Source organism: Ursus americanus, chromosome 9, assembly GCF_024610735.1.
Source record: "Ursus americanus isolate L20-20 chromosome 9, mUrsAme1.1.p, whole genome shotgun sequence".
Lineage (NCBI taxonomy): Eukaryota > Metazoa > Chordata > Mammalia > Carnivora > Ursidae > Ursus > Ursus americanus.
In genome coordinates, this window is record NC_142135.1 from 41,476,759 (window position 1) to 41,500,000 (window position 23,242).

At 39.3% G+C, this 23,242-nt stretch overlaps 1 long non-coding RNA gene across 1 annotated transcript in view; it reads right to left on the reverse strand.

The window, feature by feature from the left end:
• Positions 1 to 318: 318 nt before the first annotated feature.
• Positions 319 to 23,242, reverse strand: part of LOC148109458 (uncharacterized) — a 145,814-nt gene continuing 122,890 nt past the window's right edge. The window contains exons 3-4 of the long non-coding RNA XR_015725796.1: positions 16,706 to 16,846; positions 319 to 1,096 (exon numbers count right to left, since the gene is read on the reverse strand). This is a non-coding gene — a long non-coding RNA (uncharacterized LOC148109458). The remainder of the gene's footprint in view (positions 1,097 to 16,705; positions 16,847 to 23,242) is intronic.

Below are 23,242 nucleotides of genomic sequence, written 5' to 3' on the forward strand. Positions count from 1 at the left end.
AATGACACCCAGGCACTGGTCTCCTTGGTGATTATCATGACATATCTTTAGGTTTTAAGTGGCTCCTTAAGACTTCATGCATGAACTTAGAAGCAATTTTGAAGAAAAAGTGCTATTATGAGTTGTACTGATGGTTTGATTTTCTTAAAAAAAATGAATTATCTTATTATAATGAGACAGAATATCCAAAATAACCAGCCATAAAGAAAATACTGTCATTACTATGATCAGACCAGAGAATGAGGATGCCTACTTATATTCAGATTATTCAATAAATTACTGAAATATTTACCATGCATTTAATATTTGTAAGGATGATTCTTTGAATTGGCAGTGAAGGGAGACTCAGCAAAGGCTTTTGAAGAAAAATGGGCTGTGAAATGGTCTAGGAGGTTACAAAAAGCTACAAGAGTAACATCTACGTATGCCCAGCATCAGGTATGTTCACTGAACACATTGAATACTGTTTGTTACAGGCTTGGACACCTGAAGGGAGGACCATGTCTAGCACACATTTATTTATCAGAAAGCATTTCAAAGAATTAATGGGATCTAAAAAATAATTACTGGGATAGTATAAAATACAGAAGGAATGAGAAATTAAGGCCATCCAGTTGATTATTTTGGGAAGCTTACACATTTTGGGGAAGCTATAGATAGTAAATATTTCTTTAAAGAAAATGCCTCCATTTTGTATGATAGGAACATTTTCATAAATGAAAATCTGAAGAATAGTGGGATACAGTGAGGACAAGCACTCTTATCTGTGTATGGTTGTTATAATTACTTATGTCTTCAGCTCCTTTTCAGGCAAAATATTAATCAATTGACATGGATTCACATACAAAAGAATGAGTGAAGGGAAGTGCCTATTTATCATTTCAAAGAAAATAAAAACTAATTAGTTAATAAAATGTGAACAAAATAATTACTGCTCTTAGTTAATACGAACTTAATTTGGCTCCTTTCCTTCTCACCTTTATGTTTCTTTCTCCCCTTCATTCATAAATCCTGAACATTTTTCCTTTGAAGTATCTTTTGTAGAATTTCCATTATGTGCATGGCTACAGAATTCAGCATCTTCTTCCTTAAATAGCTAGAAATCAAGCAGAGGCAATAACTGGAAGTTAACAACAACAACAACAAAACCAAAAATAAAAAACAAAGGAATCCATTTCAATAGTCTAGAAGTAGAGCTAGTCTTAGGACACCATTATGGGATAAGGAATGCCAAAAGCAGCTAGGATGGAACTGGACCCATGTGAGTGTGGGCAGCAAAGAAAAGAAATGCGGAAGGTAGAGAATAGACTCAGTGCATCAGATCTCAGAACACATCTTTTTTTTTTTTTTTTTTAAAGATTTTATTTATTTATTTATGTGACAGAGAGACAGCCAGCGAGAGAGGGAACACAGCAGGGGGAGTGGGAGAGGAAGAAGCAGGCTCATAGCGGAAGAGCCTGATGTGGGACTCGATCCCGGATCGCCAGGATCACGCCCTGAGCCGAAGGCAGACGCTTTAACGACTGCGCTACCCAGGCGCCCCCAGAACACATCTTTTTAAACACACTTTCAGAGAGTGAGGGCCCTCACCACTCTAAAAGAAAAAATTATAATTTTATTTTTGAGAATGAGTCCAGAACTACGGTGGGCTTCTCCTTTTACCCATAAATACTGTATTTCTAGCTCTGTCCCAAAACTCTAGCTAATTTACTTTTTTTCCCTATCTGAATTGTACCTATCTTTCCAAAATTTACTCTTATCCAATCTCCTCCAGGAAGACCTGAATTCTTTACTTATATGTCCTCCTTGTTGTATTTAGTAATTCATCAGTTACATGTAAGTATCGTGGCTCCAAAACATAAATTTCTGGGAATAAACTACATTCCTTCTCTGTTGCCTGTACTCCTTGGTCAAATAGTAAACATATTTGTAGTGAGAAATCAAGAAATAAATGTACATAAATATATTAGTCAATTTATGTACATTGTATTATACATATAACCTACATATAATGTAGAGTAATGAAATGGCATTTAATTAATTTCTGCATCAAGCCAAACCAGGTATCTTCCTAACTGACACTTTTGAGGTGTTATCTGTCTCAGAATTGTTGTCTATTAAATTATGAAATAGCACCTCACTTTCCAGGAGAAACAATACAGCATACTGTTGTAATTGTTGGCACTGAGTGTTTATTAGGGAAAAGATTTTTCAGGCATCACTCTGAGTTGGAGATTATTATTTAGGAAGTTTATTAGGAAAGTTTTTGGGACCAATAAACACCCTTGAAAGGAATAGGAAGAAGCAGGATTTGCCCTGGGAGGAGTCAGTCAACAGTGGGCAAAGTGGAGAGTTCTGAGGCCCTTCAGATGAGCCTTCAGTTAGGTGTAGGGGCCAGACTTTATACCCTGTATAAATCCATCAGTCACTGGATGCAGACTGCCTCCAGAAGTAGGCATGCCCTTAGGTGAGTCTGCTTTATTTAACTGAGGCAGCGCTCCTGCTACCTGGAGAAAGGTGTCCATCATGCTTGAAGAGGAATCTGGCCGGCCCATCACACATTCATTACAGTTAGCATTTATATTGTTATTGTTATTTCTTGTGATTTATTTGTTCATGGAGAGTTCTCCTCCTTCATTAGATTACTTTGTGGGTTCTTCATACCACGGTCTCTCTAAAACCCGGCACAATGCCTATTCATCATGGGTATTTATAACTGTTTGTGGCTGATAGTCATATATTAAGAACAAGCTTTATCTTAAATTCTGGTATTTCTTTAAAACCATTTTATTTGACCTTAAGACGAAAACTGGCTTTTGAATCAACTGCCTGACAGAACTTCATTTGGAGAAGTGTTTGGGTCTGAATTTGGCCAAAAGAAGAAGGATGGTGGAGGTGTGGAGCTGCTCAGTGTGAATTTGATATGGGGCAATTACAGGCCATGATGGCAACTGTCAGATTTCAAGGAAGGACTTCAGGAGGGTCCTGACCCCTGCTGTGTGATCACTCACAGAAGAGTGCTTTCATGGGGGGCTCTTTCAGATTCATTGAGTTCCCATTGCTTCAGGCAATGCTGAGAAACATCAAAGCTGCAAACCACCTGCTTATGATATTAGCTGAGGCATTTCTCATTCATTTGGACCCATAGTTTATTCATCCAGTGTAATAACGAGGCAACTGGAATTGTATTTTTTTTTTAAGTTCTATGCCCAATGTGGGTCTTGAACTCATAACCCTTGAGATCAAGAGTCTCATGCTCTACTGACTGAGCCAGCCAGGTGCCTAGAATTGTATTTTTTGGTGATCAGAACATGAAGCAAAATTAGCAGGAGGAAAGAGATCTGAATTTAATTCCTTGTGGATATGTAGCTTCAAGGTGGTTAAGAAGGCATGAGGTGGTTTTGGAGTCACAAAGATCTGGTTTACACAGGGCAGGGCATCAGGGTTATCCTTTAATTGTGATGCTGTGTTCCTGTCTGACCTGCCTTTGCTATCTGGCCCCTGCCTCTCCATTTATCTGGCACCTGTTCTGGTAGGATTCATTTTGGCTCCAAGCTCTGATGCCTGATCTGAAAAACCAGCTGGGTCTCTCAGGCTCTAAAATTTTGATCCAGTTTAAAGTATTAGCTGTTATGAATACAAATTTTTCTTTCTATATCCAAGCCCAAAATGAAATAAGATTGTGGAAACTCTAAAGAGTTCCGCCTTCTTCGTTTGCCTTTATGTGGCCATCACACCATGTGCCACACCGTATGATGTGTTAAAGTTTGGTCAACCACCTCCATGTCTAAAAAACCCCATAAATGCATATAAAATGCACCTTAAATTAAACATTTTCCTGAGACCCAGATCTTAAAGAGAGCCTCTGATTTGAAATTCTTTATTTAATTTCATTTTAAGAGGGAAAGAAAAGATCCCCTTGCCATTAAATTCAAGAATAATATACAACGTAGAAGGAAGAAATCGTACATTCTACCTCTGATGTTAAAGATGTGAGAAAGCATCACAAAAAAATATGAACCACGTTCTGACCCTGATTTGAGAATAAAGAACTCCTAAATATTTTGGAGTGAAACACCAAAATAAAGATTGTGAGGGTGGGCAAAGATCATCTGTCAGTCTATGAGTCAGAGCAGGGCTGTGTCCCAAATGCATATCTGGTGGCAAGAACTTGAAAGTCCAAGGTAGGGGCGGGATGGGTGTCTGGGTCCAACAGAGTCTCTTCTGGGTCCCAAGGCGATTCTGGGTCATTTAAGTGCTTGGGACAGAAAACTTCTTCCTATAGCCATCACACTGATTTTAGAATCCTCCCTAGTCAGCTGTGGAAGTTTCAACCTCAAATGGAAAATTCTTTTCCTCTCGTAGGCAACATACCCACTTAGTAGCAAGAGGGAGGAACAGCCGGTTCTTTTTTGTGGTGCCCTCTTTGGTTCTCCCCTCAGGCTTTCCAAAGTGTCTCAACACCCTTCTTAACAGTGGGGCGTCGACCACATCTGACTGCATTCGTCCCTAGCTTTAATGTGTGAAACAGATCTTTCACTTTCATTGCCTTTTATTTTAAAAAATAAGAATGAGATTTACATATGATAGATAGAAAATCCACTAGCTACGAGAGCGTAGAGAAACAAGCAGGTGTTAATAAATTTCCAAGAAACATTAATCTGTTTCTGCAAATACATCCTGCTGTTCATTTAAATGAAATGATACTCTATAAATTTACCACTTCAGTCACTCTCTGAGCTATCAAAATGTAATATATAACACCTTCGATGATCAAAGTGAAAGTAAGTTTAGAAATCCAACTTGTTTTTTTTCACCATTTATGCTTTTTATTTAACTTTTGTATTCCAGCCCTCATTTTAATCAAGCTTCAATTCTGTTAACGCACATTTGAGGTATACGTTGAAAGTTGCCATGAAGTGTTGCAGTTGCCAAAAATAAAGTTCCATTCTAAACCAAATATATCTATAAATGAGAAAAAAAATCCCTGCTCCTGTCACACTTAAAGATTTAGACTAACTTACCATTGAGCTATTTGTAATTCATAATCTGATCATTAGGATCTCTTGAATCCAGATGTCATCGAGGGAACCAGGGGAGGCGTGGGTCCTCATTGGAGGAACTATGAGTAGGTGTGTCTCTTTCCTGGTTCCCCTTTGCCTATGGAATAAAGTCTAAACCCATCTGAATGGCATAGCAAGCCTGTCACCATGTGATTCTTCTCATGTCCAATTTCATCTCTGAGCTCTTCTCGCCCTGCCTTACATCTGACATTCAGAACCGCTGGCAGTTCGGTTAGCGTCACAGGGATTGATGAACACAAAAAAGATGAGTTTGACGTGAGGATTGTATTGCTTAGGTCAAGTCAGGGGGAAGAAAGGGTGGAGTAAAGACAGGTCTTACAATCATCCTTGAGATAGGTGCTGTAGTCCCGTGGACATGGCAGAGATCCATGCATTTGTTCTGCGGGCACTCGGATTGGGAATGGTGTGTGTACAGAGGTTACAGGTATTTTAATGGCTGAGCAGAGGAAGTCCTTCAGAAATAGGGTCTCTAGTCCAAAATGATCCAGTTTGGAGAATTCCAATGTATCTGAAAAGTTCTTAAAAATTTTTTGGTTGTGTTGGCTGTTGTGAGCAGGCCCATGAGCCAGGATGACCACAGCCCTGAGATGGTGGCAAGCTGTGATAAAATCAATTCAGACATTTTTCTAGGGACAACTGTGGGGTAAGGTGAAAGAATAAATAGATTTGGGCTTTTTATAGGGGTTTTTATTTCTCACAAAGGCATTGAAGGTAATCTCTCCTGTTATCTTGGGAGAGGATTTGGGTTCTTCCCAATCTTGATGAGCATGATTGGTGTTGTGAATGCCCTCACTGCTCTTGCTGATAACAGAACTATCTGTGCAGCCAGCACCTACCAACAAAGAACTATAAAGAGAAGTGTCTTCCCATCCAGATGGCACTAGAAAGGGCCTCTTCTGCACCAATAGTTGCACTTTCATGAAATGATCAATGGAGAATCAATTAACAAATGATTGTTTTCTTGTGAGTGGTAGATACCCTAAAGGGTCAGAACTTGACTCATGAAATTCTTTGAAAACACTAGACTATGGATATCTAGTCATAGAACCTGCAATCTTCATCCAGAATTTTGAAAGCCTATCTCTAGGCATGTGACCAAAAAACATTCTAGAAGAAAAAGACAAGATGTGACCTACCTGGTTTGCATTGGTTGCTATTGCCCTTCCTAGATATGCCCATTTGGTAACATAATCTTCTTTAGATTGCCCATTCCTGACCATAATAGAGTATATCTATTTTCCCCACCATCTGAATTATTTGCTTTTGGAGATAAACTTCAAGGTTTGAAATCCTGTTTCTACAGGATGGTGGAAGTGCTAGTCCTAGGGGCTGGTCCTCTAGTTCAGTCTGAGAAATTGTCCAACACAATGCTGGATGCCGATGTGTCCCAGATTCGGACATCCATGTCCTCCTGAAATAGATGTCAGAGCATGATTTAATTTTGTCCAATGTCTTAGATGAAAAGGAAGGAATTTATAGGTTAGTAATACATGTTTCATATTGGAATGATGAGTGAATATCATGGAAGGCCAGTGACTTCTTATTATGAATTAACAAATGCCAACTGGAATGCCTGAAGAATACTCGAATTCACCTTGAAGTAGACTCTACCTCCTGCAATACCCAGCCTCTCACTGGTTTTATCATATGTCTGGGTATGTGTAGAACAGCCATCTAGGATGGTTTCAATAATGAACTATATGACCACAATGGACACCCATCATACTGCAGCACAAGTACCTAGCGCCTTTTGAAGTTGTACATTAAACAGCTTGCGAGGCTACATGTAATGCCCTTATAAACTTTCTTTGATTCCTGCCTATGGACTTCTGAACTCCTTGGGCCATCACGAAGGTCATTAACAGAAAACAGAAACAACGGTTTTTCATCAGACTGTTTTAGGTGTTCATCAGGGCCAGAATTACATTCTCCCTAATAGTCACTGTCCTTCTGTCCAAAAGGAAAAGCTCTTTGTTATGAGAAGAGACAAATGGTTTATATAATGGGAGTAATGCCAAGTCCGCTTAAAGTGTTCTGGTAAGAAACTGAAGTTAGGGTCATGTTAAATTAGAAATGAGAATACAAAAGCCAGTAATAAGCTCAACTAAGGGGTGTATCAGGGAGCCTTGGGTGAATATCAGTTCCAAGGGATAATAAAAAAGTAGGGAGGGGTCAACTTGGAAGCAGCAAAAGTTATTATTCCAGAAGGCTGAGATCAGGAAGCAAGTACTGGATGAAGTTTCAGGAGAATGGGACCTCTGATGGGTCAACAAGTCACTCAGATAAATCACTTCTTTCCCTAGGTCTCTTTTTTGTGTTATATTTCGAAAGCATTTTCAGGTGGCAGACATTCCCCAATTTTCTGCCTTTTCTTACCCAGTTTGATTATGCCGCCTGATTTACTATCCACATGACTGTCCACTCTTGCTTTGTGTGTACGGACCTGACACCAGGGCATCTGTGCGTTCTTGTCTCTAGGCATTTTCATTGTCATGACTCAATTTGCAAATGGCACCGTTGTTCACATGGGACAGAAGAGAAGGGCAATCTTAGGATGTTCAAAGGTCTCAGTGGCTCCTAATCCAGTTCTAATGCTTGGTGTTTGATGCAGTTTCCAAGGAGAGCTGTGACACAGGGCATTAATCTACCTCGTGACAGCATGGGGTTTTAATGCATTTTCTGTTTCTGGAGAAAGAGCCTCCTATGGAGGTGGTGAAAGGAGTTATGGCGAAATCAATATCTTCATTTCACTGGGGCACTGACAATTTGTAGCAATGATAAGAGGGATCACCGCACAGGGAGAGCCTGTTGGACAGAATCTAATGTATAACACATATACTTCTGAAAATTGACACAGAGACTTGCTTCTTGTGTTAAAAAAACAAAGGTGAGTGGGCTCCACAGAGACATTATCTTTGCAGAAATATGTAGATAACTTGTAATGCCAACGACATGATTTTGGAGCAATGAGGTTTTCATTATAACTCTGTTTTGCAGAAGTCATGTTAACTCAGAAGATCGATTCCATAAAGCATGTTCAGGAGTCAGTGGAAAATATCCTGACTATACGCTGAGATATCCAAATAAAAAATATGATGCTTGACAGTCTACTAAAGGTACAGACCAACCTAGAAAACCATACACTAAAATGCCGAGAATCAGGCCATTCAGTCTTGACATTGATATTGATGGAGGAGGAAAGTTAGGACACCTTCAAAGGTATTATGGGATGAGAGATGAGTCAGTGTACTAACTAGACCAGACTCTTCAAGCCTTTCTCAACCACAGATATTAGATTTGATGTTAATACCAGTGCTACTAGAAAATTAAATTTAATGGCCAACCACTGATGTACTTTGGTTCTTTTATCTTTTCCTGGGTACCACTGTTCAACTGATTTCTGTGATATTCTAGTGTTATATGTATACTGTTGTAATTAGCAGTGATACTTAAGTATATAGATACTTATGTCTCTATCTGATAACTCCCAAATCGACAGATAAGGGGGATGGATAAATGTATATTTTTAAAGATAATTATTCATTGTTTTGGTTTCTTCATAGCCTCCACAAGCTTGAAATATATACAGGGAAAGCTTCTTTATACCTTACGTGGGTTTATAATCTTGTTATTCAAAAGCATCACTTATCACATTGTATATGCACATAAAAATAAAACAGGAGTGCTTAATTTTTCTGTACTTCCCATGACATTTATTGTTTCTTCTTTTTAATTTTTCCTGACCACCAATGTTAAGGAATAAGAAGGTCCTAATATTAGGGTGTTTTTAAGATTCTTTTTTTCCTGAGTCATAAACAAAAAAAATTTTTTTTTACCATGTCTTTCAGAGATGGTCGCTATTTCTAAAGTAGGGTAAAGACAGAATACATTCAAGATGCAGATATTCAAGAAAATACAGTCTGCTGCAAAATTCCCCAAACTTGTATTCTGTGGAAAACTAGTCTCAAAAGATTTCCATCATCAAATAAGTTTAGAAGATGCTGCATCGTATCTCCCTTCTTGGAGATTTACAGCAGACTTGAGAATATTTAAAGCTTTGGTGAATTCTGCAGAAAAGAAACTGGTTTAACAAAACCCAACATTTCTTAAACTTACTTGACAATGAAACTCACATTTAAAAATTCATGAAATATCCATTAACATCCTGTTTAATTGTGAAGAACTTGCAAAATTATCCCTTACTCATTGGCAGGATATCCTGTACATGGATTCTTGAACTTTCACACAGATGGTCATTACTGGGAAATGTCCTTGGAGGATGAAGGTAGAAGCAACAATGTGATTCCTTCTATCCTCCACCTTCTTTAATGACTTCATCCTTTTTCATTACCATCTCCATTATTTCATAAAATTGCTGTGAAAAATAACCAACTAAATGGTCATTTGGCTTGTCAAATTATATGTTGTATGAATGTTCTAATAATAGCGACCATTAATTGAGCACCCACTGCATGGAAGACAATGAAGCACTGGGTCAGACACTTAATATAAACGTTCTGTGTTCCACACAACCACCGGCAGCAGGAGAGACACTGCGTCCTCACATACAGTGTGAGGAGACCCTCTTGGAGAGGTCAGGTATCTTGCCCAAGTTCACTTGTGGCGACAAGATGAAGCCAGCATTACATAACAATCTGTTTTGTCTCCCAAGTCTTTGCACTTTCACTATATCATACTGTCTCTCTAAATAACATGAATTCAGCCAGTCCCAACGAGATAATAAAATATGAAGTGATAAGAAAAATGATACCAATAATGGTAATTAATAACAATCAGAAAGATATTAAAACTCTACATGTTGTCGCTGGGTAAAATTTATGGTGGTGCAATGTTTTAATAGTATAGAGCCTACTCTCCTTTCTCCCACCTCCACATCCAATTAATCACAAGCTCTGGCTGATTCTTTTATCTCTACAATCCATCCACTGCCACCGACTGCTGCTCAAGTCACCGTCTTATCTGCTCTTCATTTTTACTACAACCGATGCCTACCTGGTCTCCTGGCCTTCCTTCAGTTCATTCTGTGCACTGCAATCACAGTGATATTTCTAAAATGCTGATCTGATGATCCGACTATTCACTATTCAGTCTGAAACCTCTAAGACTTCCCATGGATGATAGGCTAAAGGCTGAACTTCCACGTTTCTGGGATCCATCATCTTCTGGCCCCCATCAATTTTCCAGCTTCAAACTTCACACTCTCCTACCTCCTTCCAGGCCTTAGCAATATCAATATAACAGTCTCACGATTCTAAAATGCACTTTCATTTCATTTCATAACTTTACACCTCTGAAACAAAGATGTGTCTTACGATCAGTGGTTCATCGACTTAAGTGACAGCATTTTTCCTTTCTTGGTGGTATAGAAAGTGAAGGGCTCCCTGACAATTGCTAACTTCATAAACTTAGTGGGATGCTGCACTTCGATTCCCTAATGCCTGGCACTTTCTTATTTCACAGAATAGTTCCCTGGCTCTTCCTTCTGCCTGGGGTGCTATTTGAACTCCTCTCCACCACCACACCCTGTCTCAGCTTTCCTGCTGGAAGACATAGGATTCTTCCAGCCTGGCTTAAGGATGCCATGTGCTGCTGCCATAGCTTTACTTTATCACATGTGTGGATGGCGGTTTGAAATGTCCATCATTCTTTGATGCTCCTTCCTTTTCGATGTGAACCCTAATTGCCTTCCCCTTGAGTGTGGGTTCTGTTGAGTGACTGGCTTCTACAGAATAAAACTTAGTAGAAATTACTGTGTGTCATTACCCAGATTAGGTCATAAAAAGACATTGTGTTTTCCTCCTTGTTCTCTCTTGGACTGCTCTCTCTGGGGAGGCTGGCTGCCATGTCATGAAGTCACTCCAGCACCTCTATGGCCTCTATGAAGAGGCCCCATGACAAGGAACTGAGGCCTCCAGCCAAGATCTGTGCAAAGGTGCCATCGTGGAAGCAGATACTTACACTCCAAACAAGCTTTCGCATAACTGCAGCCCGGGCCAACATTTTGCCTGCAGTCTAACGAGAGACCCTGAGCCAGAACCCACCTACCCCAGCTGCTGCCAAATTCCTGACCCACTGAAATTGTGAGACGATAAATGTCAGTTGATTGGAGCCTGGATATTGCGAGTGAGTTGTAACACAGCAATAGATAACACTGAATTGGAATTATTTTTCTTGTTGGATGTCCCCTGGGACTGAAGGGTCCTGGAGGACAGGGTTTTGCACTCTGTTGTGTTACCTCTCTAGTGCCCAACATACTACCTGGGCTGTACCGCAAGCTCAAACAATTGTGTTGAAGGAATGTTTACATGTAAAAGAATTCCGTCCTGGCCAGTGCTTCATTTTAGACAACAAATTTTTCCCTTTGTCACCAGCAAGTATTTGCAAAACTTGACATACGTGAACATTTACTTGTTTATTTATTCATAGTGCAAGGAAGGAAGGAAGGAGTAAGTAATAAAAAAATGTTTTTCTTTTTCCTTTTTGATACTTATGCTTTATTTTCTCTCCTATAGCCAGAGTGACCATTTAACACTGTTCTGCTCTCCACTCAGAAAACATTCAGTGACTTCCCACTGAATAAAAAGACTACAAAGTCTCTATGACTCAGCCCCTGCCTCTGACCTCACCTCCCACCATTCTCCAGAGACTCCAGTCTTCCTGTTCCTCAAAGACACCAAGCTATTTCCCCCCAAAACCTTTATTCACACTCTTCCCTTTCCCTAAAGTTTTCTGCCTTTAAATTTTGCAAGGATGGATCTATTTTATATAAATCAAATTTATAGATTATGCCAATTATTCAAAAAATCGCCCCCATCTAAATTTGCTCTCCACCTAATGAGTGACTATTTGCCCCAATACTCTGATGTGTTTTTTCCCTCTCTGTCAGAAATTATTCTATTCGTTCATTTGTTTTCCTTTCCCATTCCTTAACTAGAAGTAAGCCCAGAGAGGGGACAAATTTTGACACTTCTGTTGACCACTGTGCCTCCAAACACCCAAAACACCTTTTCATATGCGGTACATAATAAAAAAACACCTCTTGGGTGAGTGGATAGATGGAAGGGTGAGTGAATAAATGATAGACAAATAGTGAGTGGGAGAGACAGAGAAGCGCAAGGGATGTCCAGAACATGCCGCCTGCCTGTATGTCCCCTGCAATGTTATTGGGGCCGCTATTAAGAGAGAGGTCAGGATTAGGAGAAGGAATTTGTTTTTGACATATTTTATGGGACTTGGCTCCATCTAAGTTGCTTCATGGCCTAGGTGACCTGGTGTGATGAGAGACAGAGAGGGCCATTGCATCACTCATATGAACCTCAGCATGGCTCTACAACTTCAATGAGGGGCAGCTTTAGAAACATCAGAGAGAACTCCTTTGGAGAGAACACCAGGTTTCTGAGGCTGGGCCTTGCCAATAGAGTCAGCAGGGAGAGTCTTCAGGCTCCTTGGAGGGAGGTAGAAATTGATGGGAGTGGGGGATGGGGAGGAACAGCAAGGAAAGTTGAATAGAGCAGGTAAGTCATGGCAAGTCTGGTTGGCAAACTGGTTTGTGAATACATGTGAGCCAGTCTTTTGAGGATCCCCAGGTATATTCTGTAAGGGTGTGGGGAGGGAAATGTCTTAGGGAAGAGACTGGAGGTCCTGTTTTAGGAAAAAAAAATAAAGAACAGAAACATGTGCCTTCAAGTTTATCCACAGGCTAACAAATTTGGAAACTACTGTTGTAGAGTACTGAATCGGGAGTCAGAAAATCTGAATTTTAGTTCTGGCTCTTTCACATTCTAGCTGCGTGGTTTGGGGCAAGCTTCATAGTCTTTCCAAATCCTATTTCTTCATGGCAATACAGGAATAATGATATCTACTGGAGGGCATTGTGAGGATCAAATGAGGTTAAATTTAAAAATATATGTGAAATATTTTTGTAAAATATAAAGTACTATTAATAATTCATTAGTTGTCAGAGTCACCTGTGGAAAGATGTGCTTGTCTTATACTGATGTCCTCCAACCCTTAGCTGCTTCTTATTTATTTAACCAGACACCTCAGGAGTCATATTTGTTCTTCTGGATCCTGCCCCTTGGCCAGGATTTGTTGGACTAGGAGTGGACATCTGACCTAAGCTTGTCCAGTCAGATTTTTCTTCCAGGAACTTTAGAATTGGGACCAAATTACTCTAGTTCAGTCTATGTTTGTCTTTTGAATGACAGACACCTAAACTCAGAAGCCATGGCGTGCCATCATAGCTCCACAAATTACTGCAAGGCTAAGAAGGGCAATCAACAGAGAGAAATGATGAAGCAGATTTGTAGAGAGAAGCTACCTGGATTCAGGGTGGATTTGCGATCCCTTGGTCCAGTCTGATTGGATAGATACCTTTGTGTCTGAACTATAACTTCTGTCTTAATTATAAACGGCCCTTTTAAGATAAATACAGTTAGCTCTTGCTCTGTTACAACAAAGAATCCTAACACATTCATACATATATACATAAATGGAGATGTCTAGCTCTGCAACGGAGTGGTAGTTCTGGTTAAAGAGAAAGGGTGCGTTGCAACCTTGAACACATAGAGCTCATTTCATAAGCATGTGGTGTATCTGCTTTGTGAAGTTGTTGTGGAGATTAATATCTGTATGGTGATTTAAAGTTTGCCAAAAGAAGCATTATATGAAGTAAGGTGATAACTATAATAATACCAATAATAGTAATAACAGTACTTAGTAAAAATCAAAACGGTTTTAAAAACTCTACACATGGCTGGTGTGAAATGTTCAGCAGCAGATTATTATAATATGGGTCATCATAGCAGACTTACTTGGCTGTTAGTCATATGATCTAGACAGTACTTTCATATGGTAATATCAGGAGCCATTGCTCCTCTTTCTGCACTCCTCTTACCTTTCTTATTTAAATGAATTCCATCTGTTTGGAAACACTTTTCCTTTCAGAAGCTTGCAGTATGCATGTTAGTAATCAGACAAAAGGAATCTTTTAGTAAAAGAAAATAATAATGTTTACTCCTATTATTTTGTCCAGTCATCTTCTGGAATGTTTACAAATGTCCATACTGATCTTTGACTACTATAAATACTTTCAAGTAGATTGTGGCTTTACTATTTCAAAAATCTATGTGCTAATGAATTCCTAGGAACATGTTACCAGTGCTATATCTAATTTCCATCTTGCTCCATATAAATCTACTGCACAATTATTGCTCATACATCTGAAACTTGCTCTCTTGGTATGCCTATTGTTTTAGTAACAATAATTGAAAACCAATAACATTTTGTAAAAGAAACTCATATATACATATGTAACTCCAAATATGGACACATTTGGTTCTGAGTCTGACAATGGGGAAAAATACATGGAGTCAAGACTGTGTTGAAGGATCTGAGACCTATGTTGATGTAGCATGTATACAAAACTGAGCTTTATGATTTGTAGGGTCAGCATGGATATACATATATATTGTGTGTATGTGTTTATGAATACAGCTAAAGGGCCCTACATTTTATAAGGGCCCTACAAAGTGTACAATTCAGTTGTTCCCCAAATATCTTACAGTGGTACAATTACCTCCTAAAGCCTATTTTGATTAAGAACGTCTTTGATTATAAATGTTTGCACACCTGAGTAGGCTGAGGCTAGCTTCACTGATGCCTGAATTAAGAAATCAAGTATGTATTACAACCTCACAAATTTGTAGGACGATATGTATGAATTAATGAAAAAGTGTGAATTATCTCATTTTATGTAATAAATTACAGTAATTTATTAAATTAGCATTTTTTTCAAGTTTACTTCAATGAGTTATAAATTTAACTGTTAAAAAACCAATTCATTGCCAATGTGAATATGCTAAGATATTTTAAAATATTTCCTTTCTACTTCAGAAATATAGAAATGGTTATATTCATTTTAAAAATGACACCCTTGGTTACATGGTATAAAGACAAGTAACTTGGTCCAGGGTGTCCCTCTCAACAAAAGAACGGGTGTTTCCCATAAAACACTGGGTCTATTCCCATTATTTCATGTAACATTCTATTTATCAGTTTGCATGTCCTTTTCTCCCCAGTGGACTACAAACTTCCTGAGGTTAGGAATGGGTCGTATTTTAATCAGTAGTGCATTGCACAGTGCTTTGCATAGAATATCTGCAACAATAATCATTAACTGAACAAGAGACTGAATGAATCAGTGTGTTTGGCTTTCGAATGACAATTTTCATGGATTTTTTTTTCTCAGTGGGGTAAAGGATTATTATTATACACTCTAAAGGGCTCAAGGGGGTTAAGATTCTGCTGGGTAATGAATCACTTAAAATGACTGTCAACATAAATTCTTTAAAATTTTCCCTCAAACAATTGGTTTTCTATTAATTTATGTTTATGGGTCTAGGACCCAGAAAGATTCGTCCCGTGAAGAATGCTAGAGAAACTTAATCAGAAACCTGGAAGAAAGATAAATGATGGAAGTTGAAGCAAGACCTCATAACCATTCTGTGCTCTCAGGATTTCCATTCCAGAGAGCCCTTACAGTATTCTTGAGTTTTAACAACAGTAGTATTTTGATGGATGAAACATTGCAAAGGTGGTTCTTTAGTGAGCCTGTCTGAGAAGTCCCACGTTGCTACTCTTTGTTGCTCAAAGGGTTGGGAGTACATGACAGAACTTACAAACTTCATTTTCATCAGTTGTTAGTTTTGCAAGAATGGGCTCCTTTTCCTCCTGGGAGCATTTACATTTATTCATATCTTTAAGGGCAACCACTAGTGGTTTCCTACAATGACTTTGCACCACCACTTTTTCCAAGCTTTTTTTGTTTTTGATGCTGTTAAGTATCTGAAACTAGAAAAGACTGGTTCAATGTGAACAAGCCATCATTTTGCAGCATTTGTTTAACTTCCACAGGCCTGTATCCATCCATAGTTGTGTCTACAGGATGCTAACTTCCCATTGGATTTGGTGACTTTGCATCACCATTAGCATAAGCAGAGGGCAGTTGGAGCAAATGACTGATTCTAGAGGTGGTCTATGTGTTAAATTTGTTGGCTGCAGTCTCTCTTTTGACATGTAGCATCCATTTGTTCATAGGCCTAATAACATCCCAAATAATTGCACCACTGTCAACCTCTACTCCCTTAAAACTAAGAGATAGAAGGTTCCGGAGCTATACCCTGGAAGTCGAGGTTTTTACTTGGCATTTGAAAGAAGTGACCTGTGTGTTCCCGGTCAAGCTTGATTCTCCAGATCACTTTGTGTGTTCACAAAAACAGCTCTTGAGTTTCAGCTTGAGTCTCTTCACAAGATGACCCAAGTTTCTTTATTGTAGGTTCCTTGGGGATTTTGCCTTTGTAGCTCTTTGAGAGCACTTATCTGCTAGCAGAGAATAAGATAGCAGATCTCCTCAATTCCTCTCTGCCCTTCTAAGGCAGCTAATGAGATCAGAGCTGCTCCGTGTCTTTATCTACCCTTCTAACGTATCACAGGAGATAAGATATCAGGGTTTCCCCCAAAGCAAACCAAAAGGAAGCACAAAGAAACACTGAAGAATGAGAAGACAACACCGGACAGGATAACCCGCGCCTGTACCTTACCTGTTAATTAATCGGAGCCACGATCCAATCATATGTCATGAATAGGAGCACGAAGCAAACGAATTATAGTCACTTCAAATTAGCTCACTCAACAGGCCAGGAGCAAGTTAATTCTTAAGCATTGTATTCAGTCAATTGGCACTGAAACGAGAAGAGGCAGAAACAAATGGTATAGGCTTTGTAAGGTTGTTAACCTGACCCAAGCTCGTAAGAGTAAATTAAAATTTTCAGTCTTCTCCAATTCTTCAGTCTGGACTAGATACACATTTTCAGATGGAACTTCACTGTCTTACTCTATGGGCTAGTCTCAGATCCGCCACCACTTACTTAGACCATTTACATAAACTTTCTGTGCCCGAGTTTTCTTTTCTGTAAAATGAGGATAGTAATACCAATCTTTATAAGGATGAAGTGTAATAATACATTTAATACATTTATTAAGTCCTCTGTTGATATTGGCTATCATTATTTCTGTATATTCACATTTGAGACACTGAAAAACAGGAGCTTTTCAAATTTTTACATCATTCTTTGCAGAGGTTGGTCTTCAATCAGGGATGGGCACTCTCCTGTCCATGTTTAATGCACAGCAATAAATTTTCATGAGTTAACATCAGCATCAACCTATATGGCATTTATTTTTTCTACTATATTAAAATTATATGTTTGTTATTATTTTACAATCTTTTCCTCCTTTTCCTTTGTATAATTGATACTGGTATTTTACCCTCTTGGTAAGGAAAAAAAAATGTTGATCCTTGCATTTCTGTACTTTGGTAATTCCTCTGAGAGCCATGGCCCTGATTTCCCTTCTGCAAAGTGCCATCTGTGTGCAGGGGATCTTTTGTTGGCTCCTTCTGTGATTCACTGTGGCTCCTTATTATTGCAACTGGGATGGTCTTTTCTCTCTCTCTCTCTCTTTCCTAATAAGAAGCAGAACCAACACGACTGGGATCACTTTGAACACTGGCATTTCTTCTGAATACAGTTCTAACTAGATTTGTATTTTTATGCTGTGGGTGGAAATGCCAGATAAGAAGAAACAGATGAAGACAGATGAAAGGAAGAGATGGAATGAGGAGGTCAGTTATTTGGATTTCCTTAGGTGGGACATTTGTTGCAGAAATGGCAACCAGCTCTTAAAAAAAATACATTGGCGTTCAGTACCATTAACAATAGATAAAGAAAGGAGGCAAGTAGCTCCGTGGCGTTAATCTCACCCCTCACAAATAATGGCACCAGTGACATTTGACCATGTGACAGATGAGTGAGTGGAGAGCCCTGGGACTGTGATAGTGACAGTTTTCTTTTTCTACCCTTGTAAATTATTCAGCATTGGCACAGCACTGGGAAAACACAAACCTGAGAAAGGGTAAGGGAGAAAAGGAATTCTATTGCAAATGAGAATGGCTGCTGACAAGTCCATTAAAAAACAACAACCCAACATTCAAGCTGCGTCTGCTGCCTTCCAAATGTCCTTCAAAGGTTCGGTTCACTAACCTCTTTTAGACATGTAAGAAGGAGGCAGAGAAGAGGGGACAGCCCCTGTTAAAAGCATCCCATATTGGTGTCTCTTTCTGAGTGTGTCTGTGTCATTATCAAAGATCGGATGGTACATCTCCTAAGATCACGTGGGTTATTAAAGCCTGATGTCCTAGCCACACATTTCCATCCCAGTAATTGCATTCTGTTGACTGGATGCTCCCTGTTGTTTTTGGTTAGAAGTGATTACCTTCTATCCCTTTCTCTCTGCTGTGTTAAAGCTGTCACCCCAGTAGAGGCTGTTTTTCTGAATGTGGTTATAAAATTTCACAGACAAGTTGTAAAAATGCCATGGGGGAAAAATGCCATGGCACACTTAAAAAAAAAAAAGTTGAAATATATTATTGTTTTTCAAGGAACTTAATTACTTCTCTTTTCTCCACTTGGGAAGGAGGCAGGGTAACCTCCCCATCTAAGTACCCCCAGCCCAAATGGGGACCCAGTGAGAGCTCTTGAAATGAGGCTGTGAACGAGAATTCTAACACTGAGCCAGACCAGTTGCTCTGCCTCAACCTTCTCTCCCAGGAACATCTGCTGTGCAGCTGGAAGCTGAGGAACTGATGTTTTTACATTGACTGTCCAGCAAGGGGGGCTAGAAACTACAATTCCATTCCTCTTGGAGGCTTGTCCCCTCTGATATATCCTGCCAGAGAAAAATCACTGGTAACATCTTGTATTTCTATAATAGATTTTATGTGACATTTTCAAAATATTTTACATTAATGTATGAAGCTTCCCTTGGTAAGGTATAATAAGTGAGCACTTCATCTCCATTTTCTGGAAGGGTAAAATGATACAACAGCAGGCTCGGTGAGGAATAAAACTGCTGCAGCATCGTGGATGGCCCCCAGATGTTCTTTCCTCTGCCCCCTCCTCCCCACAGCTCAAACACTGCTTGTCCACAGTTTTCTCTCTACAACAATGGTATGATTTTCAAAGCGTGTCCTTTATCAGCCCTTTCCTGCCAGGAAATAATGCTAGAGTGTAGCAGGAACATCACAGGAGGTCGCATGGTTTCATTTATGGAGTCTTGGTGATTAAATGGTGGCCTTTCCACCCTTCCTAAGTGGCCGGCATCTTATTTTAGGCTAATGTGTCTCTCTTGAGTCCCACTAGAGGTGCATATCACTAATCTGGGATAGCATGGGTCTGAAATGTAAACCCCCTGAGGTTTCATCTTTTAAATTTCATTTGCACTACCTACTTCCCACTTCCTCCCCACTCACCCCCACACACTCACACTCTCCAACTTTGCCCCTAAATAGCCTAAACAGATTCCACTTAGATCTACAGAAAAACGTCATTATTTCCTTAATGCTGGAACAGGTTAAGCAAGCAGATGTGAAATTCCTTTTCTGATAAGCTAGGTCTACCCAAAGGCAAGCTGCTGGACCAAATGATCCGGAAATAGAGGCAAAGCAACCTCAAATCTTAATCTATATGTTCGTGACCATGATTGGGGTCCTCAAAGTGAGGCATTTTCTTTAGGTCTATATGAGAAAATATCTCTGCCGAGATCAACTCCAATAAAACTGATCCTATCATTTCTATCCTCTTACTCTAGATTTCTATTAGGTTCCTACGTGATTGTTGTTTGCCAAGCTCACTATCTAGTGAGCTTGGAAGACAGAGTATGGTTATATGAGAACTGTGTCTGCTTTTTGTAGCATACAGGGTATGACGAAGGAACATTAGCAGCTGATATGCCTGTAGTCATTACTTATTAGAAATCAAAAGCTTTGTTCATTGAGGGTTTATACCTCAGTTGAAAATCGAATGCTCTAGGTTATAACAAGGGTTAATTGCAGTTTCTCTGTCAGAAACTGTGTTGAACTTGGGAAATCTCTCAGTGACTAGGCATGGGCTTAATCTAGACCCCTTGTTCCACTTTGGAAACCCTATTTACTTTGGTGTCTACTGATCAAGAAAATGGAGGATCTTACTTTAAATGATTGGCATATAAGTACTAAAATACATGATAAAAGGTAAATAAGTACATAAATAGAGAGAGATGATTAGGCCACAATGGCAAGTTGCCTGTCCATTCTTACATTTGCTCATTCTATTCCAGCAAACCATTGTAGACCAGATGATGCATTAATTTCACTGAGGGCAACACCATACTCTTGTTTTTCCAATCAAAAGTGAGACAAAGAAAGTGTTTTAGAGAATATTAATTGTATAACTTCTATATAAAGAAAAAAAAGGAAGGTGTGATCTCATTTGACAGATTACATGACTCTGGCATTTATCCTTTTAAATTAGTAAATTGAATTTGAAATTTTCATTATCTAGAAGCTGATGAATCAATCAAATTAAAAAACAAATTCTCCAATTCTGCAAACACAGTTGACTATTTCCTAAATTGAATAACAAACCCTTCATGTGGCTGTCAGTCCTGGCACTGCTGAGAGCCTCACCTTTGTTCTTCCTCAAGTGACTACATAATTCAGGAAGGAACTTGGTTGCTGGGGAGAGTGACACAGGTGGAGAGAGTAATACCAAAAATATTACTCAAACTAACTTCAGAAAATACTTTTCCCTAAAATATAAATGAAAGACAAGTTTTTTACAGGCATATGGATCCAAGATGCACTTCTGTTTTCATTTGAGATTTTATCTGTGTGAGGAAAAGCAGTTCTTCAAGGTGATTCATGGCTATGGAACTTAAAGAGAAATACAGAGTAGAGATGTGGGTAAAGCTTCAGAAACCAGCAGGAAGAGTTCAGTATCTGATCTGCTTGCACAGGTTCACATTTTCTACCAGCTTTGTATTTTTATGAGGTTTGAGAATTGGGACACTGTCCCTGCTCTGAATGGGTGGTGTCCCTCATCAGAGGTTGCGTTCAAGAGAAGACAGTCAAAATGGCAGTGGAAGTGGTGTTCCTGCTCCCTGATGTTGTGTAAGGCAGAAGCTGTTTTGGTGGAGATGAGGAAATAGTGTGTGTGTTGAGGGTGGGAATTAAGATTGAGAAAGAGAAAGAGAAACGCTGAAAATTATATTATCAGTAATTCTGTCATCATTTTTCTATTAGGGTTATATTTTTGGAATGACTTTATAGCTCCATAAATTACTCTAGTTTAACCCAAAGTTACTCTTTTTCAATTTAGCCCTGAAGATTTACCTTGGATGGTATGGGATTCCCAAGTTTTAATGTAATGTCTTGATTGGCACTTGGGTCCCTGTGCTATATTGGGGGCTTAACCAAGTCCTCCGGCTACCAGAACTTTGAGGAAGGAATGGATTTAGAACTTCTCACAGGTGGCCTAGACCCTGGGAGTAGGATGGGTAGTTAAAGGCTAGATGCTCTTCTGAGTTGTCTGAGATTCCAAAGAGTGAGAGACATTGCTAATAGGAGAAGGTCTTGGCTGCTGAGGATTCTGGGACAGATGGTTGCTTCCACAGCCAGGAGGGCAATGTCCAGGAATTACTGACAGATTAAGTGCTAACTCCCTCAAGAACATTTCAGAGGCCACATACGGAGTGTGGAGCTTATATAGTATCTGCCTGAAACTAGGCCTCTGCACTTCTCTGACATGCCAAAAGGTCACCCTTGACCTTCCAGTACAGATATTTGCTTCTAATTGTATTCTCATTGAAAAGAAAGAGTTATCATTTCACCATAACAAAATTCATACATTCAGACCTACACTTAGAAGGTTGTGTCCCACCAATTACAAAGAGCCAGACATCTGATTCCCAACTGGAACCACAGGGTCAAGAAAAACTAAATTCAGTTACATAAGAAACAGTATTTTTTGAATTATATTTTTAAATTCATTAGGTGTGCATCAACTCAAGCTGTGAAATGCAACTGTCAGCTACATGTCATTTGAGCCCTTCTGATGACTCCAGAACTGATCTTAACTCTTCGTATATGATTTCAGGAGATTCAGCTTCACCCCTTGATTCTCAGCCCTTCATCCTGCTCTTGTCTAAGTCAGTGTCAATGCGGTGTCCCAATTTTGATATTTACGCTGTATCTCAGAACCAGCCTCACTGACACTCATTCAGTTTACTGGATACCTGCTTTGAGCCTGCTTTAGTGACCTGCTTCAGGTGCTTGAATTGACATCCTGTGTCCTCAATTTACATCCTCTCTTTTGTCTTTAGGTTTCGTGTTTCTAAAAGCCTAGTGTGAATTTTGGAATATTAACTATTCCTAGCTCCTCTTTTGATGAGTTTTGCCCAATTACACAGATGCCTCATGTTTTTTTGCTTTTTGGAAATAAAATGAACACAGACAACCCACTTTGGTATATATCTAATCAAAGTTCTTGGAGTTGACATCTGTGGGGTTTGTTTTTGTTTGTTTGTTTTGTCACCCGGAAAACATTTCCCCTTCTTCTAAAAATGGTAGCTTCATCTTCTTCTGGGAGATTGTCTCATTCCAGCTGTTCATTCTGTGTGGGTTTGGGTGATGTTGAGACCATCTTTGCTTCCACAACGAGCAGGTGACCCAATCCAATGAATGTATCCAATTTCCTGGCCAAAATGATTGGTTCGGGTTTGGGAATATGACCCAATTTTAGCCAATAAGAGAAGAGTCAGAACTTTCGTTCAAGTATGAACTTTTGTTCAAGGTATTGCTGAAGGTAGATGTAGGGGAATTCTTTTTCTCTGGACTTGGCACTGGGAGGATGTAGGGTGGGAGATCTTGCCATCTTGCCGCAAGTGGTTTAGGGAGCTAGTCCAAGAATGGAGCAAACAAAGGAATGAATGTAGGACAAGGAATATGGAGATTCTGAGGCCTGTTGACATCATTTGGGTGCCTACATCCCAACCATGACAGAACTACACTACCTCTGGTTTTTTTCAGCTCATTAACTATTTTTGTCCTTGTCAATTTGCACTGAGTTTTCAGACACCTGAAGATCATTGACTACCTCAGGTCTATTTTCCTTATAACTGATAATATGGTGAGAGTCTCTTCCTACAATTGGTATATGGGGCATGGATTTACTATTCAGTCACATCAAAGCTATAGACATAGG